Consider the following 9083-nt stretch of genomic DNA (forward strand, 5'->3'; position numbering starts at 1 on the left):
GTTATTGCCAGGGATATTGTCCTCCTAAAGAGACTCTTCCCAGTGAGTTAAAAGGGAATCTGTTGATAAATTCCACTTATCACGAGAATGGAGCATTATGTAAACCATGAGAGCTTAAAAAAAAAATAACAACAAAACCAAAACAGAACAAATAGACCAAAACCTTAGCAGCCAGGTAATATGCATGGCTGTGTCAAGGCAACACAGATTTATTTTGTTAAAAAACGCTCTTCACTGCAGTACATGCAGTTTCCACTGAGGTGTGCTAGCTCTCCAAAGATCATCCCTTCTCCCACACCCTTCTCCTGTGCACCTAAAACTGCTGTTATATCCCCAACAATGTCCACTGCTGTGTCTCAGCTTGCTAACCCTTTCATGCCACCATTTTACACACAGCATGTTTTCAGGCAAGAACAGCAAAATGCCAGAGACAAAATCTGCTAAAGTAAGGGATGTTTTCTTTATTTTTAAACAAGATAATATAATTAGTTTCTGTCTGAAACTAGCTGTTTTTGTGAGGGACTGACATAGATATTAGCTTTGAATTCATCAAAATGATTGTGTATGTTATTCTGGGAGAATTCTGGGCAGTCTTAACAGTGTGCAAGAGGGGTTTTTCATGCTGTTTTGACATTTGTCTGCTTCCAGGAGCCATTGTGTGATGTTGTACCATCATTATTGCTACCACCATAAATGTAAGCTCCTTCTGCTTTTACATCAGACTGATTTCTCCATTATTCAGACCTATTTAAACACCAAGCACACCTATTGATGTCTGAAAAAAACAGATAACACAGTAGGGCATTTTTAAATAAGCCACATAATCAGGAAAGTAGCACAGATCCAAAGGTTTAACAAAGGTGAGTCTGGGGAAGAGGGGAGGGGATTTGGTTTTGTCAGCTTCTTGTTATTTGCAGATGCTCAAAAGCAGATTACCTATGATTTTAAGAACAGTTCATTCTGGTTGAAGAGAATAATGACACAATAATTTTCAGCCTACAGGTAATCACTTTAAATGGCCATGAAGTGAATGCTGTGGTAGCTTTCCTTCTCAGCATAAAGCTTATGAGCTCCTAGTGTTGCTGACATGTAACACACATTTTTCAGTCCATCATCAACAAGAGACGTGTTTCCCTGAGAGCCTGTCAGATATTTAAAAGGGGTTTTGCTATGAAACATAAAAAAGGGGAAAGGGTTTATTAATGTAGCTGGAAGTAATTGAACCTTGTAGCAATGTAAGTATTAACATGAAGTTTGTCTCACAGAATTACCCTGCAGTGTCTCAGAGCATTACTCAGACAGGCAGGGAGGATTCCCCCACCTGGTGCCACATATCAGTGCAGAGGTCTGAAGTGCCCTGTGCATGGAAAGAAACCAGCTACTTCCACTAAGCCTCCATAGGTGTTTGCCTAGAATGAGAGGAAGTCTTGTGCTCTCTCTTGGCTATCAAAGGAAGCCTGGAGGAGCTGCTCACATGTATGCATCTTGCATTTTATGAAACAAGTGCCTTTCAGACTGTGTTTCCTCAAACATAGAAAATCAAATGCAAAGGATAGCAGCAACTGGATCATTCCCTTCCATTAAGTCAAGCAGAAGCTGCAAAACAGGATTAGTTAGTCACAAGAGACACTCAAGAAGCCTAGAAAGGGTTCTGCAAGTTTATGCTTTTCCCTTCGTCTCCTGTATTGCAGCACAAGAACTCAGTTTAGAACAAAGGCAGCATGGTCCAAGTACCCTTTCAATTAACCAATTGCCCATGGTAGTGGGGTGCTGCATTCTGGAGCTTGTGTTGAGAAACTCCTCAGATCATATCAACCCTGGCAATCTAAAAATCTCTAAGAAGTACAATTTTCTGGGGACAACTGAAAAAACCCTTCCTCACTAAATGACAAATCAACAGCCTCCTAGGATATAGGCTTGGACACAGTCAGGACGTTACTCTAGCAGGATTTAAGCCCCCAATTAATTTTGCCAGTTTAGGGAACTACACTCAGAGGATTGCTCAGGTATGACAGAGCTAGTGCATGTCAGGAGCACGTGGGAAAAATGCCATCTGGAAGGCAGGAGATCCAAAAAGATCACTTTCATGTGACAATTTTGATTTGTGGGTTGAGATGCCAAAACAAGCAGATTCAGACACTTGTGCATTTGCATTGCATTTTGATGACTCTACAACAGAGCTTGTCAATAATTTTTTTTTTTTTTTTTTGGAGCTGAGGTCTGCTGGTGCTTTAACTGAGATCTGTTCAGTAAGAACCTCCAGCTTTTCAGCCTCAAAGCTGGAAAATGGCACACTCTAGGTGCTCTCCAAGAGGCTTTGGAAATGACAGATCTCCTATTGCAGCCTGAGAGACACAAGAGCACTTGGATTTTGGATCTTTCTTTTAAACTTCCCTATCTTCAGATAAAATCCAATAAAAACTATGAAGGATGCATTTGATGGATGGATCACAGTGAGTCAAACAGGGGCATCTCAAACCTGAGGACAAGCAGAAAAGTGAGGTTTTGCCAGAGGGTTACACAGTTATTAGACAAAATTATAATGTTACAGTAAATATGAGAAAAGCCTGAAGAGGAGAAATTATGGGCTCTTGAAGTAATTTTAGAGGGAAAATAGTCACTGCTGGGTTCATAATTTGCATAGATTTTTATACATCAATATATTCAGTGTTTCAGCACAACACAGTGCTCTTGCAGGACATCCTGCAGGACATCCTTTCCCAGCTACTGCTCCAAAAAGTCAGGAGGTTGGGCTACCCCCTTTCAGTGTAGGAGCACAATGGTTTGCTCAAAGGGCTTTTGCTACCAAAAAGGCAAAGCTACTGAGGATGGAAAACATCAGCTTGCCAGACTTGCCCATCTCCACCCAGACAATGAAGAAATGCCTGTGCTGGGAGCTGCAGTGGAGGTGTGAGCACACATTTCCCTGTGCCTTTGGACCAATCTCTGCAAATCCAGAACTAACAGGGTCTTGGCCTTCCAGCAAGGTCAGGCTTTAGGCACAGTGAAGCAGAGCAATTTCTAGGGGAACAGGCTGCAGGAGAGACAGAATGACCAGCCTTCATTGCCACAGACCTGCTGCCAAGCTGAAGGAGCAGCAGCCATGGTGTGGGATGACAACACTCCCTCCTATGAGCAGCAGAGATTTCACAAACCCTCTCTTCTCAAAAAGTGTCAAATGGGCAGAAATTCTGGCTCTCCAGGGCCCCCCTCAGCGTGTGGCTTCATCACTTACTTGTCCTTCCTTCCTTCCTTCCTTCCTTCCTTCCTTCCTTCCTTCCTTCCTTCCTTCCTTCCTTCCTTCCTTCCTTCCTTCCTTCCTTCCTTCCTTCCTTCCTTCCTTCCTTCCTTCCTTCCTTCCTTCCTTCCTTCCTTCCTTCCTTCCTTCCTTCCTTCCTTCCTTCCTTCCTTCCTTCCTTCCTTCCTTCCTTCCTTCCTTCCTTCCTTCCTTCCTTCCTTCCTTCCTTCCTTCCTTCCTTCCTTCCTTCCTTCCTTCCTTCCTTCCTTCCTTCCTTCCTTCCTTCCTTCCTTCCTTCCTTCCTTCCTCCCTTCCTTCCGTGAAGCAACCCTACCCTAGCCCGAGTTCCCCATATGAGAAACGTCTATCAGCATTTTCTGTGTTCTTCCTTTGCAGAAGCAGTCAGAGAATCTTACTGAATGGATGGAGGCAGGGTGGAAATAGAAATATTTTTAAAAGGGGGTAAAATCTGCTGATATTATAAGAGGGGGAGTTGGAATTCTGGCCACTCACCATCCACTCATACCTCAAATAACCAAATATTTGACCCAATTTTTTGTTCTCTTTGCAGAGATGGGCGCTAAAAGGATTCTCAGTTATCAAATATGAGCACCAAAATACCACTTCTGCACTTCTAAAAGAGGCTCCAGTAAGTCTACCTATATGTGCTTGGAGTCTTGCAGAACAGCCAGTAGAGTTAAAAATTAAATTAAATCTAAAATATGTTTTTTTTATTGTTTGTTTCTTTAAGCCATATAATAAATGCCTAAAATACTTTTTAAAGACAGTGTTCAAGGGTGCCTGGAACCAAAACTTTGGCTTAATCTCTTTATGGAGACAGCAGGAAACCACAAACTTTAAATCTCCACTGTACTTTCCCAAACATGAAGCATTCAGACTGATGATTTTGATACAGATCCATGTGCAACCATAAGGTCAATGTTAGATTTTGGTGTGTGTGGTTTTTTTATTACATTTTTGTGAGTGACAGATAACACAAATAACACTTGTCATATACTGAATTCATTTTATTGCATCTCAGTCACAATTTACTATTATTAGATGTCCTTGTTTTTAGATGTTAAGAAAATTGTGTTCTTCTATCCACTTCTGGGCGTGAGTGCATAAGGAAAAAACAAGAAAGGAGTTGTTTCTATCCCAAATGCTAAAGTCCCTGTAGATTTTCCTAGCTTTTACATAAGCAAGGGTATGAGTGGTGAGAAGTTATAAATCAGAAGAATGGCTTAGGTGAATACAACTGCTCATCTGAGGCTGTGGGGAAAATCAGAGCATTAAAATATGACATTGATTCAAGCTTGTTTTGTGTTACACTCTGTGCTGAATGATAAAGACACTTTGGGATGGGAAACTGTAATGAATGTATTGAATATATGCATCATTTCTTCTAATTATAGAAAATCTCATCTTAAATCTGAGTTTTAATGGCATTTTAAATGATTTGACTATTTATATATATATTTATTATTTATGTAGATGTCTGATCCTGCACAATGCTGAACTCCATTACAACACCTTGTTTTTCATAGGAGTGTAGGAAAAGGCATCACCTTTATGGAATTGAAGCCTAAAGGCATGGGGAGCTTATTTTTAAATCTTCTAGTCCATAGAAATTTGTCAGTAACATCCAGTCTGAACAACACGAGAGAAGCTGAAGCCTGGCTGACCTACACTGGGAGAAGCAGACCCAAAAGGTTGCTCACTGGGCAGAGAAAGATGCAAGACCTGAACCATTCCCAGAGAAAAAAGAATGATGAGTGCATGATGAAGACACCTGGACACATTATTCATTTTAAAAGGGTGCAAAATCGAAGGAAAGACATTTACTATCAAAAGAGGACAAAGAAGATTCAACAGAGCCTCAGTAAAACAAGATACAGTTGGCTAAGGAGGAACATCAAGCAGGACCACAGAGGCTTTTGGTTTCCTGAAGAGAATCTCTTGGGTCATTTACCTTTTCATAGATTTGAGCTAGGTAATAGTAGTGCTGTCTTCAAAAAGGAAGGGGATGAAGGGTAATTAAAAGTGAGTTCTATTAGAACCATCTCAGACAATTAGGAATATTTTTTTAAAAGGAAATTTCTTTTCAAGAAAAACCTCTTTTTTTCATGCTAAATGGGAACAGCACTGTTGTTCAGAGTGCTAAATTTCCTCCTAGGAATATTTCAAGAGAATAACAGTGATACACATCCTGTAAAACATCAATTGTACATATGGATGTGTTTGAGGAAGCCTTGACTTTATATCTTTGACACAAGCAAAACAAAGATGAGTACAAGTGCTATAGTTTCTTTTAAAACTGTAATATATCATGACTTGTTAATGTAAAAAAGGGACAACTGCAGGATTACACAAAAATACCTATTTCTTGTATCCCTAAAAAGTCAAGTCCACATGCCTCATCCAGAATCTGATTCAGATCTCCTATAACTGAGCATCCTTATATATATAAATCATCTGACTATTTCTTTATTATACCCCAGTGTTAAATAGCTTTGGAAGACATTTGAGGGCATGGTTTGCATTATTACCCTTTCTCTCTCTTTCTGTCCCTCTTCCAGGATGAAAAACCAAAACATTTCTTGAGATTTTTCATTGTTTATACATAACATGCAAACCACTGCACAACTGAAGACAGTGCCTCCTCAGGCTTGCCATTTAGACCTTCTGGTTTGTATTTGTGTCCAGTTGATATTTGTGAGAATTTTTTGCAAACACAGGATGAGTCAATGAGCGGGGAAATTTTTTGTTTCATTTCGCGGTCAGTTTTCCAGAGAGTTAAAATGTGCAGAATTCATTGTGAAGTCATGGCAATTTAAGAGCAGAGTGTGGTAGAAGACTCCTTAGGGCCCAAAGTCACCCAGAGAAATGAAAAACAAACAGAAAACCCCAAACCAAACCCAAAAGATATTAGAATGATGGAATCACAATGTTGGTTGGAAGGGGCCTGTAGAGGTTGTTTAGTCCCAATCCCTGCTCCAAGCAGGATTATTGCCAGCACTAGATCAGGTCAAACAGGGCTTTGTCTGGCTCTGAGAATGGAGATTTCACAGGGTCCCAGTGTAACCTGTTCCATGACAGCACCACCCTTTCAGCAAGAATTTTCCTAATATACATTTTGAACCTTCCAAGCTGGAATTTTTATTTTTCTGCTTCTCGTTTCATATTCTGCCACTACCAAAAAGAGTTTGACTTTTTCATTTTTGTAACAGCCTTTAAATACGCCAGTGACTGCTATTAACCACTGCTACACCTTCTTCTCTGCCTCTCTGGAGAAGTGTGGTTCTGCCATCCTCCATTTGTATGTCAGGTGTTCCTGTAATAGCAAAGATGCCTCACAAACCCTGGATCATTGTCTCCACTGGCAGGTGAAGAAGATGCATGGTCAAATAAAAGTTTTCCAGCAATACTGACCTTTTGAAATGTTTGGAAACCAAAATACGTTGCCGAGGATCTGAGCAGAGCAATCGAAGCCTAACTTCAGACAATGCTGTAGACTAACAACATGTATTAAGCTTAGGCAGTCAGCTGCTAAAACTCCATTAGACCAGGAAGGGAAAATCACATATGTGTTTGGACAATGTACTGATTATGAGATTCCCCTGTGCAATACATAAATAAATGCCTCTCTTCCCTTTTTCTTGCAACACTGACATGCTTTCACATGTAAAATGCTATGCAAAATATTTTATCACAATTTTTCACCACTATCAAAAGATTCTTATAACCTTTTTTAGTTATTCTACTTTGCACGCTTGCTTTGGTTTTTGATAAACACAGTTTCTGAGCACAAGTAGGAAATGTTTAGACTCATGTCTAGGCAACTTCAGTTGGAGGGGACCTACAATGATCATCTAGTCTAACTTCCTGACAGATTCAGGGTCTACCAAAAGTTCAAACATCTCATCAAGGGCGTTGTACAAATGACTCTTTAACACCAACAGACTTGGGGCATTGACCTCTCTAGAAACCCATTACAGGGTTTGACTGTCTCAGTAAACAGAAGTTTCCTGATGCCCAGTGTCAGGTGCATGTCCTCAGGTCCATCTTTGGACTCCTCAGGTCCGTCTTTGCACCTCAGGTGCATCTTTGAACTATTCCTATCCCTGCTTTCTCTGGAGAAGAGCTGAGCACGTCCCTCTCCACTTCCTCTCCCCAGAAAACAATGAAGTGACCCCCTTTTATCCAAACTATAGAAGCTCAAAGTCCTTAGCTGCTCTTCATGGGACATTTTGTACATCCCTTTCACTAGTTTTTCTGTCCTCTGGATACATTTTCAGAATCATGGCATCCCAGATTGGAAAGCACCTTAAAGATCATCTGGTCCAACATTTCTTGGCAAAAGCCGAGATGGTGCAGTCCACTGTCCAGTCAAATGCTAAAATTCTCTTATGTTGGGGAATCCATTCTGGGAAGATTATTTCAATGGCTGATTGCTCTCATTGTGAAAAAATTTCCTCTTTTGTCCAATCAGAATCTCTTCAAGAATTACTTGCACCATTACCCCACATCATTTCCATGCAACTCCTCATAAAAAGGAGTTGCATGGTGTGTTCGTAGTGTGTTCTGTGTGAGAGACAGAAAGGGAGTCATTCAAGCTGGAATCTCCCTTTTCTTTGTGGCCACCCTTTGAATACAGGAACATGATGATAAGGTCTCCCCTGAGACTTCTTTTCTCAAGGCTGAACAAAACCAGTTCTCTCAGCCTCCCCTCACATGGCTGGAAAGGACTTGAACATTCTCCTTGAATTGTGGAGCCCAGAACTGAACAGAGCACATGAGGTGAGGCTGCACCAACATTGAACACAGTGGGACAATCCCCTCTTTTGATCAGCTGGTTTGATGCCCCCTGGAATGGGGTTTGCTCTGCTGGCTCAGACTGAGGCTGCTGAGCAGCACCCCCAGATCCCTTTCTGCAGGGCTGCCCTGTGTCTGTCATTATTTGATCCTGAGTGTGAAATCCTGCATTTTGATTTGTTAAATTTCATCCCATTAATCACAGCCCAAGGACCCAATCTATCAAGATCCCTCTGCAAGACATCTTGTCCCTCAGGAGAGCCAACAGCACCTCCCATCTCAGCAAACATCATCAACACTCAGCCAACAGCATCAACAGCAAACCTGCTAATGGTGCATTCAACTCCTGCACCAAGGTCATTAATAAAGACATTGAGCAGAACTGGTGCTAAAATTGAACCCAATGGGAATCAGGTATATCCCAATTCACTGCCACCCTCTTCACAGCACTGCTGTTCAGACAATTCCTCACCCAGCTCCCTCATCCCATAGCTGGGCAATTTGTCCAAAAGGGTGCTGTGAGGGAGAGTATCAAAACCCTAACTAAAATCCAGAAAGCTCCACTGACTGCCTTCCCTTCATCCATTAGGCTGGTGATCTTATCATGGTTGGGTATCAAATTAGTTAAAATAGGGCTTTCCCTTTGAGAACCCATGTTGACTGTGCCTGATGATTGCACCAACACAAACATTATTCTTTAAATCCTTTACTTTTAAATAATATATCTTCCTATTTGGCAATAATAATAATAATAATAATAATAATAATAATAATAATAATCTGTAACAGACACCACCCTATGTCATGTAGCAGATTTCTCACTGTGTTAGATACTGTACAAAGAGAGAATAAAGGGCTGGTGGTGTTTGGGAACTGCTTTTTTGTGTCACATAGTGCTGTTTCAAATCTCCACTAGGAAAACTGACATAAGACAGAAACCAAATAAATTTCCTGGAGAGCTACGAAACTTGAAAGATTAAGCATTTCTTAGAAATTTGCTTTCCATGGCCAAAATATGATCACTGTGAGT

General features: G+C 40.9%; 1 long non-coding RNA gene across 1 annotated transcript; it reads left to right on the forward strand.

Moving 5' to 3' along the window:
* The first annotated feature begins 331 nt into the window (after nt 1-331).
* LOC143693483 (uncharacterized) lies at nt 332-6895 on the forward strand. Its single transcript, XR_013181186.1, has 3 exons — nt 332-445; nt 3810-3887; nt 4786-6895. It is a non-coding gene; the product is annotated as an uncharacterized LOC143693483 (long non-coding RNA).
* Nucleotides 6896-9083: the final 2188 nt, after the last annotated feature.

This window comes from Agelaius phoeniceus, chromosome 2, assembly GCF_051311805.1.
Source record: "Agelaius phoeniceus isolate bAgePho1 chromosome 2, bAgePho1.hap1, whole genome shotgun sequence".
Classification (NCBI taxonomy): Eukaryota; Metazoa; Chordata; class Aves; order Passeriformes; family Icteridae; genus Agelaius; species Agelaius phoeniceus.